The 14,230-nt window shown below is 42.2% G+C and overlaps 1 protein-coding gene across 2 annotated transcripts in view; it reads left to right on the forward strand.

The window, feature by feature from the left end:
- Nucleotides 1-14,230, forward strand: part of TRAPPC9 (trafficking protein particle complex subunit 9) — a 505,716-nt gene that overhangs the window by 200,891 nt on the left and 290,595 nt on the right. The window lies entirely within an intron of this gene.

Below are 14,230 nucleotides of genomic sequence, written 5' to 3' on the forward strand. Positions count from 1 at the left end.
AGCTAGAGTTCCTGTGCGGTTCCTTCTGTCTGTAGCCCTACAGTTTCCAGTCAGAACAGTGTCTTCCAAAGTTACTGTCTCATCTTTTGAATACTTTTTCTTTGGACATTTAGGTTGTTTCCATGTCCTGGCTGTTGTCAATGGTGCTGCAGTGAACACTGGGATACATGTGTCCTTTTGAAGTATGGTTTTCTCAGGGTATATGCCCAGTAGTGAGATTGCTAGGTCGTATGGTAGTTCTATTTTTAGTTTTTTAAGGACCCTCCATACTGTTCTCCATAGTGGCTGTATCAATTTGAAAGACTTTTAAATAGTCCTGTTTGAAATGAACAGGATGTTATTGGAAGAAATGAAAGCACAAGTATGAAACGAAAGCAGGCAGATTTGCAAAAGAACCAAATACATATTATGAAAATTTTAAAATTAAAAGAACATAACTATTGAAGTAAAAAAAACAAAAAACCAAAGCACAGAGGGGACTAGATGCAACTGAAGGCTGAAGAGAGAATAAGTAAATTGGAAGACAGATCTTAAGGAACCTCCCAGAATGTGTCCCCATAAGAAAAATGGAAAATGTGAAAGAGGAGTTAAGAGTCTCCAATATACATCCAGTAGGAGTTCCAGGAATAGAGAACAGGGAAAAATCCTGGAGAGAAAAATATGCAGAGATTATGAGTGACAATTAGCTTAAGAAGCACTGAGCCCTTGATCGAACAAGTACGTCAAGTTTTTAGTTTTCAAGCTTAATGAGAATGATAAATCCTCAGATCCAAGAAGCTTAACAAACACAGGATAAACACAAAGAAAATCATATCGTAATCAAATCGCTGTAACCTGGTTGTGCTGAGAGGAATCTTTAAGGCAGTTGGAGAAAAAACATACATTCCATGGAAACAAAAGTATGATTGTAGACATTTTGTAGTGTACTTAATGTAGACATTAAGTAATGATCGTCAGAAAAGAATGCAGCCAGAGACAGTGGAATTTTATCTTTCACTTGGCAAAAGAAAATAACTGTTAACTTAGGATTTTATATCCAGCAAAAATATCCTCAAAGAAAGAAGATGAAATAAAGATGCAGAGACAAATGTTGAGAGAGCTTATCTCTATTTAAGACTTGCTCTGCAAGAGTGCTTAAAGGAAGTTCTTAAGGTGGAAGAAATCAATGATTCAGATCTTGAAATGTGTTGGAAAGAGTAGAAATATTGGTAAATGTAACAGTAAATATAAAATGCTTATTCCTAGGAATTTAAAAATTTCCTTAAAAGAATATTAACCATGTTTTAAACAAAAACATCTGTTTTATTGTTTCAAAACATATATAAAATATGACAGAAATAGAGTGGAAGGGAGAAATGGGAATGTATGGTGGTAAATTCTTACACTGTGTATACAAATACATAATATTATTTGAAGATGGATTATGGTAAGTTCAGGATGCACATTGTAACCATAGAAAAACCACACAGCAAAACTAAACAGTACAAAGGGTTATAGCTAAGTCAATAATGAAGACAAAATAGAACCCTAAGAAAAATATTCAATCCTAAAATATAGCAGGAAAAGAGAAGAAAAGGAACAAAAAAGAGATGAGACAAATAGCAAGATGGTAGAACTAAACCCAATCACATCCATAATTACATTAAATATAAAGAGTCGAAAAATTTCAGTTTAATGGTAGAGACTGCCATATTGGACAACAAAAAAGAGACCAAGCTATGTGCTTCTTACAGAAGATTCATTTAAAATATAAAAACAGAGTAAATATGAAAGGATTGCAGGAGATATACCATGAAAACACTTATAAGAAAGCAGGAACACTATATTAATAAGACAATGTAGACCAAGAATGTTATCAGGAATAAAGAGGGACATTTCATAATGAATGGGTAAATTCTTTAGGAAGATGTAACATTTTTAAACGTGTAGGCACCTAATAACAGAGCTTCTAAATATAGGAAGCAAAGAACTGACAAAATTAAAATGATAAATGAACAAATCCATAATTAAACTTGGAGATTCTACCACTCCTATCTTGGTAACTGATAGATCAACTAGAAAGAACATCAATAAAGATATACAAGACTTCAATAATGCAACCAACTTGATCGAGCTGATGTTTATAGCTCATTCCACGCAGCAACAAAATAATTCACATTCTTTTCAAGTACATGTTGAACATTTAGCAAGGTAGACTTTATGCAGGGCCATAGATCAAGTCTCAAATTTAAAAATATTTAAATCATACAAAGCATGTTCTCTGACAACAAAATTAAATTAGAAATAAATAACAATAAGATGTCTTGATTAACCCCAACATTTGGAAATTAAGTAACACATTTCTAAATAACCCCTGAGTTACGTGAAGAAATTACAAGGGCGATTTGAAAACATGGTGAATTGAGTAAAAATAAAAACACAGTATATCATAATTTCTGGATGCACCTAAAGGATTGCCTTTAGGGAAACTTGTAGCCCCCATTAGGAAAGGAAAATTGTTTGATTAATGAACTATACTCTATCTGAAGAAACTAAAAGAGAAGAAAAGAAGAATGAATTAAAGCCAAAGTAACCAGAAGGGAGAAAGTAAAGACTAGAAATCAGTGAAATTAAAGACAAACAATAGAGAAAAACCAATGAAACCAAGAGCTTGTTCTTTGAAAAGATCAATAAAATTCATAAACCTCTGGCCCGACTGATCAAGAAATAGAACATAAATTATCAGTATCGGGAATGAGAGTGGGACATCAGTTTTCCCTACAGACATTACTAGGATAATAAAGGATTTTAATGTATATCTTCATGCAACTGAATTTGGTAATTTAGATGAAATGGAAAAATTTCTTGAAAGACACAGTACCAAAACTGGTTCAAGATAAAACAGAATACTTAAATAGGCTCTGCCTATTAAAGAAAGTCAATTCATTGTTTTAAAATATTCCCCCAAAGAAAATGTTGGCCAGGCATCATCACTGGTCAATTTTATCACATTGTAATGAAGAAATAGCAATTTTTCCAAAAACTCTCTCAGAAAATTAGAGGAGGGAACACTTCCCAATTTATTTTATGAGAATAGCATTATCCTGATACCCAAATCAGACAAAGACATTACAAGAAAACTACAGACTAGTACCCTTCGTGAACACACATACAGAACCCTTAAAATTATTAGCGAATAGAATCCAGTGATATACTTATTAAAAGATAAAAAATCCAGCAATATATAAAATAGGTAATCATGATCTGGTGGGATTTATTCTAAGAATGCAAGGTTAGTTACATATCCAAAGTCCAATTAGTTTAATTCACTATATTAACCGAATAAAAACCATGATCATATCAATAGAAATATTAAAAGAGCATTTATAAAAATCACACATTTATGGTACAAAAACACCCAGTAAGCTGGATGTTAAAAAATGATGGACTCTTGTTCAATTTGCTAATGGGCATCCACAGAAAAATCTGTCCTTAATGTGATACAAAATGCTGAATGTTTTCCTCCTCAGGTTAGTAAGGAGGCAGGAATACTTATTCTTACTGCTTTTATCTAACATTGTACTGAAAAGTCTAGCTTGTGCCATAAAGAGTGAAGAAGAACTAAAAGTCCATAGACTGGAAATGAGGAAATAAAACTCTTTATTTCCCTGAAACATTTTTACATACACAGAAAATCCTAAGGAATTTATAGAAGGTATACTAGAATAGTTAATTTAACAGGGTAATAGGATACAAAGTCAATATACAAAAATCAATTTTATTTCTATATATTATTAGGCATTCAGAAAATGAAATTAAAAATAGCATACCATTTACAAAAGCCACAAAAAAAATCATATACCTAGGAATGTATTCAAGAAAAGATGTGTAAGAACCGCACATTGAAAATTGTAAGATTTATTTTCTTTCAGAAAAACACTCAAATAGAAAGATATTGAGCTGTGCGTAATCGTGGGTAGTAATACCTAGTATTAAGATCACAGTTCTTTCCAAATTGATCTTTAGAATAAGATCCAGCAGGCTTATTTTACGAAGAAATTGATAACTGGATTCTAAAATCTATGTGGAAGTGCGTTGGACCTGACACACCCCAGACGACAAAGCTGCAATAATCAACACGGTGTGGTGTTGGCATAAGGATAAATGCATAGATTAATGGGAACGAAACGAGTCTAGCAATAGACCTATGTATATATGTAAATTCAATTGATTCTGGATCAGTGTGCCAAGGTAATTGAAAGGGGGAAAGGATAAACTTTTTCAACAAATGATGCTGGAACGATTAATTATCAGTAAGCAAAAAAGTAACTTCCCCCACACATGGATAAAAATTAAATCGAAATGGATCATGGACCTGGAATATAAATGGTAAAGTGGTAAAGTTCATCGAAGAAAACATTGGAGAAAAATCTTGGTCTTGGGGTGTGCAAAACCTTCTTAGGACACAAAGCATGAAATGTAAAGGGCGAAATTATAAATCAGACTTTGTGCAAATCAAAAACTCATACTCTTCAGAGTCACTTTTATGGAAATGGAAACATACGCTTTAGCCTTGGAGTAAGTATTTGCAAAACATACGTCTGTTAAAGCACCTGTATCCAGAATATATTAAAAAACTTTTACAACTCAACAATAAGGAGACAAAGAACCTGATTTTCAAATAGGCAAGAGGCTGACCCGCTAATTCATCAAAGAAGATACATGGATGGCAAATGAGCACACGGGAAGCTCAGTGTCATTTGTCAGTAGGGAAATGCCAACTAGAACCGTGATGAGATACCATTATACACCTATTAGATGGCTGAAATGAAGAAAATTGATTATTCCCAGTGTTGGTGAGGAGGTAGGGGAGCTGGAACTCTCCTCCATTGTTAATGAGAATGTAAACTAGTACAAGTACTTCGGAGAACGATTTAGCCAATTCCTACAAAGTTACCTTTAGGACTCGGCAATTCTACTTCTAGGTATTTACCCTCGAAAAGTGAAAACATAGGTCTGCACAGAGACTTGACTGTGTTCAGAGCAGCTCTATTCATAATAGCCCCAAGCTGGGAAAAACACAGCTGTCCGTGATCAGGTAAATGAATGAACAAACTGACGTATCTGTACAATGGACCTATCACTTGACTACAAGAGGTATAAACTACCGATAGGCCCAACAAGACAGATGAATGTCAGAAACCCTCTGCTGATGAAGCCAAACACAAGGACGCATACTGTATGATTAGGGAATTCGGAGATGTGGGAAACTAAGCTGTAATGACAGGAAGCGGATCTTTGGTTGCTGGGGACTGTGGGTAGGACAGACCCTGGCATTGACAGGGAGGAGACGAGAGCTTTGAGGAGACGTGGAAATATCCTCCGTGTTACTCGTGCTGGTGGTTACACCAGTGAATTCATTTATTAAAGCTGTAGTTCTGTCTACTTAATGTGGCAGCGTTTTATTGCATGTTAATTATTCTCCGTAAAACTGATTAGAACAACTTTGCTGCGTTCAGAGGAGTCGTCTTTGACTTTGTTTCCTCGCCATTCATCCTGCTGTTGTGTTCGGTAGCACCCTGCATTTTTATTTATGGAATCACTCAGCTCACACTGAGTTGTAATTGCCTCCTTTCCTGCCTCCCCCACCAGGCGTTCAGCTTCTTCAGAGCAAGGAATGACTTTTATGCGTGTGCCTCCAGAGCGCAGCCCAACAGTGTTTGGCATAGGTACTCACTGCTTCATTGAAGTGTGTATTTAGTATAATAGTGTTAGTTTATTGAATGCCTCCCATGTGCCAACGATAGTGCTAAATGCCTTTCACTTATTATTTCCCATCTGTAGTATGTTTGTTGTGCAAGTGAAGAATCATCAATACATTCCAGAAGTTATAGTAGCATGGTTGCACACTATCACCAAGTATATTCTCACTAAAAGGCCGAAGTCAAATGAGTTAAATATTTAAGTTCCTTCAGTTGTTTAATGGCAGTGTCATGATTAAAACCCAGGGAAGTCATTTGATTCTGTTTTTTCACCTATAGATCTTCAACTATTGTCTGCATGTATTAAGACTCCAGTTACCCCTCTGTTTCTTAGAATTGGTCTTACCAGCAAGTGGAATTTACTTTGGAGATGCGAACCTTAAATTTTCTAATCTCTTTAACATCAGTTTCTTCTGTTTGGGTGATCGATTTAAAGTAGGAGATATGCTGGAACCAACTTATCTTCAGAGGCTAGCCAGGCATTTAAGTTGAGCAGCATTATTGCTCGCTTAATTGCATAAGAAATGAATTAATTATGCTTTATAAGCCTAAAAACCACTCGTGACAACTCTGGTGCCAATTTCTGTTTGCTCCCTTTCCCTCAAGGAAAAAAATCCCTTACTCTCAGCATAATAGAAATTCATAATTCAAAAACCAGTTATTTTGGAAACTATTGGATCAGTTTTCTTTGGCACCCTTTGGTTGGCTGGTTCTCGCTAGCCGTGCGCTGTTTTTCCATAGGCGTGTGGAAAGTGGTTATATCTGCTGGAAATTAATCGTGTTGGGTGGACTCTGAGATTTGATGATTGAAACCAGGCAGCGCTAGAACTACTACTGCCACGTTTTTCTTCTTCTGTTAAATTCTAAAGAGATTTAAAAATGTCACTGACTTTAGATTACAGTCAAAACCAACCCCTAGCTGCACTGGAAAATGGTTTGGCAGTTCCTCAGAAAACCAAACAAAGTTATCGTACGACCCAGCAGTTCCACCCCAAGGTACATGCCCAAGAGAATTGGAAACATGCATCTGCACAGAGACTTGTCCCCAAATGTTCACAGCAGCGTTGTTCATGATAGCCGAATAGTGGAGACAACCCAGATGTCCATCAGCTGATGAGCAGAGAACCGAACTGTTGGGTGTCCGTGCGATGGAATATTACGCAGCCATGAGAGAAATGAAGTTCTGATGCATGCTGTGACATGATGAATCCTGAAAATATTTGCTAAGTGAAAGAAGCTAGTCACAGAAGGTCCCATGTTGCATGATTTCATTTATAGGCAGTATCCAGACTAGGCAAATCCTTAGAGACAGATTTGTGGTTGTCAGGGGTTTGGGGAAGGGAGAGGCAATCTGGGGGGACTGCTTCATGGGTACAGGATTTCTTTTGGGGGTGGTGACAATACCCTGAAATTAGATAGTGGTGATGGTTGCACAATTCTGTGAATACACCAAAAGCCCCTGAATTGTACAGCGATTTTTGTTTTTAGTTTTTTGTACAGCACTTTTGAAGGGCGAATTGTATGGCATGAGAATTAACACCTCAATTTAAAAAAATCCCTGAGCTAAACATTTTCTCCCCTTCTCTTGTCTTGCCCGCCGTTGCACCCCATCCCCACTCACGTCTTTTGAATAATAATTATAACAGCGGGCTGCATTTACTGGGATCCTACCGTGTCATCTGCTGTGCTAGGCGCCTCGTATTTGTCATTGTATCTCATGCTCCCCATAACTCCATCTCACAGATGCTGTTACCATCAGAGGCTCAGAGGTGCTGAGCCCCTTACCAATTTCACATGAGTAAGCAACAGAGCCAGGGTTTGGAGCACGTTCTGTCTTCTGGCCCACCATATACTCTTCTGCCTCAATCAAACGTATCTTCCTCGTGTGTATTCTCAGCAAGTAGCTAGCTGAGTTGAAGGCCTGATCTGCAGACACACCCTGGACCAGAGTTAGCAAATGCTTGCAGACAAGCAGTTCTCCTACTGCAGGTGAGTGGAAGACCAGAAGGTCTGTGCTCTGACTAAGACATTTTAATCACTGATTTTTATAAGACAGGGAGAGGCCTAAACAGGAGATGGCTCTAACCCAAGGGTTCTAGTTCTGTTTCCTCCCACTTCCTTCCTTTCTTGCAATTAATTGTAAAGTATTAATCAAAAGTCTCATCGATTAGCTGATGGTGTAAATATAATAAGACTGCAGACTCCATAGAATGTCGCATTATCCTTGCTTGTCCAGGGTGGGAAGTGACTTCTCAGTGTGTCCCTCTCTGCTCTCTCACACGTCAGGGCCCCATGATCTTTGGCGCTAACAATTGTGAGCCTTTTAGCTGCCCCCAGCCTGGCTCTAGGCTCTCCCTTCTGGTCCATTCTCTGACCCGCTGCCAGCAGGCGTAGTGGCTTGGAGGCAGCCTCTGCAGTCAGATTGCTGGGCCCAGCTACTCTGTAGCTGCTGACCTTGGCCTGCAATGTTAATCTCAGTTTAGTTGTCTGTAGAATTGGGAATGATAGTACTTTCCTTGTAGGTTTTTTAAGGGGATTGGCTGTAACAATGGCAGGAGCTCACTTTGTTGCACGCTTACCATAGGCAGGAGACTTCCTAAACTCATGGAAAACAGCACAGTGCTAAGCATTTAGCTAAGTGCCCAGAAAATGTCAACTGCTGTTATTATTATTGTATCTCTTCTAAAACTAAAATCTGATTAGCTTATTCCTTTCTTAAATCTCCTTCCATTGTCTGCCAAAGATAGTTCAAACTGGCATCAGAGGTCTTTTTTCAATCTGATATGATTCTGGTCTCTCAGCATTATCTCTGGTGGCTGTCTTTTCCTCTCTTCTTCATGGAATCCTCTCATCTCAGAATGCTCTGCTGTGTTTTGCAATTTTTCGGATGGACTCATGCTTCCAGGCCCAGCCCAATGTCACTTCCTCAACTTGCCCTTCCATTCCTGAACAAGGAAACACTTCCTCCTTTGTTTCTCCCACAGCAGTTACCGCATTGAGTTCCCATTATTTGTTCGCTTGCCCTTCAGGGAGTCACCCAGCCTTTCTCTAAGTCTGGATTCGAGCCTTTTCCATCTAGCACCTGCAGCAGTTGTCATTTTTGTTAATTTTCTGTCCTCCCGACTAAAGCAGCCTCCTCTTGAAGACAGAGGCTTTACGTCCTGCATCTTTGATCCTTGGCACGGAGTGTCTTGGTTTGGTGTGGTCGTACTCCACACCAAAATCTCCCTTTTAGTATATTACAAGGTATAGATATTGCTTCCTGCACCAGGACACAGCACAGGTGATGTCCCAGCTTGCGCCTGCAGCTGCTGGGATCCCTCTGTCCCCCCAGACGCACTTCCAGGCATCGCCAGGGTCAGGAGTTTGTGTGAGGGGCATCAGAGGGGGTGGGAGAGCCTTCCTGGCGAGGACCTCAGCTCTTTTATGTGCTGTGACTCTGGGGGTTACTTTTATGTCTGGCTATTTATGGTCCTCGCAATTTATAACTCTTAAACGATTTAACAGGACACAGCTGTAAGCACAGATAATCACAATTACCTTCAATGACTTATGAGTAAAGGTTTTTGGATCTATTCCTCCAGAGGAATTCATCTTCAGCAGTTGCCTACTTAATTTCATATATATATATATAGATGGTAAAAATTCAGTGTTTTCAGTGGATGGATGAATAAATGAGTAATGTTACAGTCTTTAGTAATTTTTCTTTATTCTTTTAAAAGAGTATTTTCCCTCTCCTATATATACTACCAGCTACCTATTTATGTCTACTGTTAGTGATACAATTTTATTTGTTCCTGTAATATTTCTGTGTAAGAATGTTGAGATTGAGGAAGGCATTTTGATTGTATAGCCAGAGGCCCAGAATGCCCAGATGGCCTGCTAATCACCTCTCCCTCCCTGCCTGAGGTCCCGAGCAGGCTGTGTAAGCACGAAGGTCCAGACGGGGCTCAGGGAGCCCACCAGTGGCTGTGGGAAGACCCCATAAGCCACAGGATTGAACTCTGGTGCAGACAGGCTTGGGGCCCAGAGCCTGGTTAGCTGGAGGCCTCAGTTGGGCTCCCGTCCTTTCTGTGCTTTCCCCACTCCTGTCTGGCCCCAGCTCTGTGGAGGGGCTGGGGAACAAATGCCTGGGTCTGTAGGGTGGACCCTGGTGCGTTCCACTCTCCCAGCTGTGTTCCTGGTGGCAACAGACACACACAAAGAGTAGAAGGATGCAGTGTGACTCACCTGCCAGCACGGCCATCCAGTCCATGCTGCAGATGTGCACCGGTCAGGACAGCTTGTCCTTTAGGAGGTGTAGGGAGGCAGTGTGCGTGCTCCCTCGTGTGTGTGTTTACACCTTGTGTGCCCAGGAGGGGTGTGTGTGTGTGTGTGCCTCGTGTGCCCAGGAGGGGTTTGCTCCCACTGGTCCTGCTCTGTCTGCAGCTGTCTTTCCAGTGGCCGTGTACTCATTCCGAGTCCGGATTTCTGGAGCAAGATTCTTGATGCTGTTGATGGCAGAAACCCAGCTCTAAGTGGTTTTCTCAAGAGGTAATTAATCGGCTCATTGCATGGAAAAGCATTGGTGTAGCTTTATTTTCAAGTTTAGCCTTCATCTCTTAACTCCCTCTTCTGTTTCCTGCAAATTGGCACCATTCTTTGCTTCTATGGGGCAGAAACGTGGCTGACCTCACGCTGGGCCTGTGTCAAGATGAGGGAAAGAACGTGCACTTCGCTTTGTTGGCCGAGAAATCTTGTACCTGCCTCCCGGCACCCAGTCACGTGCCCCAGATTAGCGGAGGCTGGCGTGGGCCACGGCTGGGGACGGGTCCTTCCCAGCAGGGCACATGCATTCGGCTCCGGGGCTGGATGATTCTCCAAGGAAAAGGGGGCTTCATTTTCAGAAGAGGAATGAATAGATGTTGGGCTGTAAAGCAGCCCGTGTATCCCTGCTGTCCTTCAGAGATTCCTTCTGGGTCTGCTTTTCCAAGGCCCCTGACTGTTAGCAGATTTGTCCCAGGGCTCTTTCCCCCACTCTATGGTGTGTTCCTGGAGCCTCTGTAAACTCATTCTACCGTGCATCAAAGTTTGATGTCTGTAGGTTTCTGTAATTGGATTTTGAGTTCCTGAGGGCGAGGATTTTTCCTACCATTTTCCCACACCCCCTGGCACGTGTCAGATGGTCCGCAAACATTTCAGTGGGTCAGAAAGCAGAGGGCGTGGACTTGGAGCCAGACATGCCTGGCTTCCTGCCGGGGCTATTCTGTTTATTAGCTGAGTCGCTTTAGGTAGGTTATTTTGCTTCTGTGAACTCAGTTTCCTCATCTGGAGAACAGGCGTAACGATGTCTCCTTTCGCAGAGTGACATGATGATACATAGAGCGCCTCGCCTGGCATCGAACAAAAATGAAAGACGATGTGGCTCTGAGACGCGTGAAGTAGAGGACAGTCACGGTGCAGCTCCTACTGTCCCTACCCCACTGCCAAGGGACAAATACCGTGTGATTTCACTTATATGTGGAATCTAAAAAAGAAAACAAGCGAGCAAACAGAACAGAAACAGACTCCTAGATACAGAGAAGAAACAGGTGATTACCAGAGAGGGGCGGTCAGGGAGTGGGCAACATAGGTGAAGGGGTTTAAGAGGTAGAAACTTCTAGCTATAAAATAAATCAGTCATGAGGATGTAATGTATGACATGGGGACTGTAGTCAGTAGTGTTGTAATAACTTTGTGTGTTGACACATGGTTACTAGTCTTATCCTGGCAATCAGTTCGTAATGTCATCAATGTTGAATCACTATACGGTACCCCTGAAACTAATAGAGTTGTACGTCAGCTACACTACAATAAAAAAGAAAAAATCCCAGTATTCTGATAGGGCTTCTATTTGTTAAAACATCAAAGAGAATTCATATAGTAACTTTATTGCTTTCAGGAAAAGGCTTGATAAAAAGTTATGTAAGATATTTGAGCCATTTTTGTTTTCAAATCTGTTGGGTTCGTCTCCTTTGTTGCTTTGTTCCCGTGTACTTCCAGAATTATGTTCTTTGCTGCTCCTTTTGTTACTCTGCTGAAAAGGTTTCCCAAGTGCTGATCTTAGCACTCCTTTGCCAGCGTGGACATGCACCCATGGGCGGTGCTGTTCACCTCAGACCAGGGGCCCCTGGAAATGCTGCAGGAGCAGCTGCTGCTAAGAGTTCCGAGGGCTCCTTGACGCTCCTCGCTTCCTTCGGGGTGGAGTGCGTGTTCCTCTGTGTGGCGTTTCTTGCTCTCATATCTGGTCCTCCCTATAAAGCCGGGACAGATGGATTAAGGACCAGGAGGGGAGGTGCTGCCCGAGGGGAAAGCGTGTGGGGGACCCGGCCTGGGGCCAGGCCAGCCGGCCCACGGGTGCGTCTCTCTCCTGCTGCACCCTCTGCCCCCGCATGCTTTTTCTGCAGAGCCCTGGACTCTACCTGTTATCTTGGAACATTTCATCGTGGGTCTCCTTCACCAGAATGTAAGTTTTACCAGGGTGAGGACGAGGTCTTGTTCACTGCTGTGCCCCGAGTGTCTCGAGTGGTGCCTGGAACATTAAAAAGAGGCTTTCAGTCAACACCTGTTGAATGAACTACCAGACACTGGAGATACCCGTGCTCACAGTCCCCGGAGGAGGTGGGCAGGTGAGCCGGCAAAGAAGGAGGGCAGCACGGCGCGAGACACGGCTCAGAGCTGCACGTCCCTGCACAACCTGGGAAAACTCATTCGTTTTTAAGTAAGTAAAAATAGCATTACTTGCGAGTGTTTTAAAGTGAATATTGATGAGACTTGTAATCAAAAATAGTTATTGAGTGCAAATCAAAACCATGGCGAGAGGGACTTCCCTGGTGGCGCAGTGGTTAAGAGTCCGCCTACCAATGCAGGGGATACGGGTTCGAGTCCTGGTCCGGGAAGATCCCACATGCCAAGGAGCAACTAAGCCCGTGCGCCACAACTACTGAGCCTGCGCTCTAGAGCCCACGAGCCACAACTACTGAGCCCGAGTGCCACAACTACTGAAGCCCGTGCGCCTAGAGCCCATGCTCAGCAATAAGACAAGCCACCACAATGAGAAGCCCGCGCACCGCAACGAAGAGTAGTCCCTGCTCGCCGCAACTAGAGAAAGCCCGCACGCGGCAACGAAAACCCAACACAGCCAAAAATAAAATATAAAATAAATAAATAAATTTGTAAAAAAAAAAACCCACAGTGAGGTGCCACCTCATGCCCACTAGTGTGGCTGTTATCAAAACATGGAAAATGATTTTTGGGACTAATTCTTTTTTCCTTCTTCACAATTTCATGGCTACAAGATTCAGCCTTACTGTAGATCTTAGCGGCCTCAGCATATGATTTATTTATAAACAGAGAACTTTCACCTTTTTACTTAAAGGAAGCACTTTACGGCGTCTCTCTGGTGTGTCTGAATTGCCAACATCACCACTCCTGCACTTTGGGGTCATTATTAAGTAAAACAAGGGTCACTTGAACACGAGCACTGCTATAGCGGTGGTCCGTCTGACACCCAGGACGGCTACTAAGCCACTAACGGGCAAGATGCGCTGGACAAAAGGATGATACCCGTGGTGGGGCGCAGTGGGATGTGCGAGATTTCGTCATGCTCCTCAGAGCAGCGTGTGATTTAAAACTTATGTATTGTTTATTTCTCGAATTTTCCATTTAATATTTTTGGACTGAGGCTGACCACGGGTAATTGAAACAACAAATAAATGGGATTGGGGACTGCTGTATGTGGGTGTGTCATTGCCATTGACGTAAATTTGGTATATTCATCCCCTGAACCTGAGTGTAAGTTTTGTTTTTAAGATGAGGAGCTGTCACTTAGATGAGTCTGTCTTGGGTGACCTGGTATCCTTGTGAAAATAAAGGCAGCTGACGGCCAGTACTTGTGTTTGGTTGGTTCAGTGGCCTGCATTTTTGTCTCAAGTGGAGACAGTGTGTGTGGCTTTTGGGTTCAGATAAGCTTGAATAGCAAGTGTTGTAGCTGGGAGATTAAGCACAAGTGGCTCTCGCTCCGCCTGTTGAGTGGAGGTGATGCCAGCGCCTGGCTGAGTGGGGAGGGGTTTGGGAAGCATGTTAAGCACAGGAGTTGCACCTGGACACCCTGAGGCCTGACCCCTGTGCCTGGAGCACAGAAGCGTGTTGTGCAAACGAGTCCAGGCCTCAGGGGACAGGTCTGAGCCAGAGATGGAGGCCTGGCAGTGAGTGCAGGTGGAGGAAAGGGTGCCGTGGCGTTGCGGCCACCGCTCAGGGTATGACCCTGGGGCAGAAGAGCTGGGCCGTGCCAGGGTCTGCACCAGCAATGTCCTAGGGATGATAAGATGGATGGATGTTCACGGAAGACAATGAAGAGGCAGCAGGAGGAAGGGTGGGTCACAGAAACCAAAGGTCGTCAAAACAGGTGAAACAATTGATAGCAAGGAGGTCTGATAGGAAGAATGTGGAAAATATCCCCTGAATTTGGC

The sequence above is a fragment of the Grampus griseus genome, assembly GCF_964374135.1.
Source record: "Grampus griseus genome assembly, chromosome: 17".
Classification (NCBI taxonomy): domain Eukaryota; kingdom Metazoa; phylum Chordata; class Mammalia; order Artiodactyla; family Delphinidae; genus Grampus; species Grampus griseus.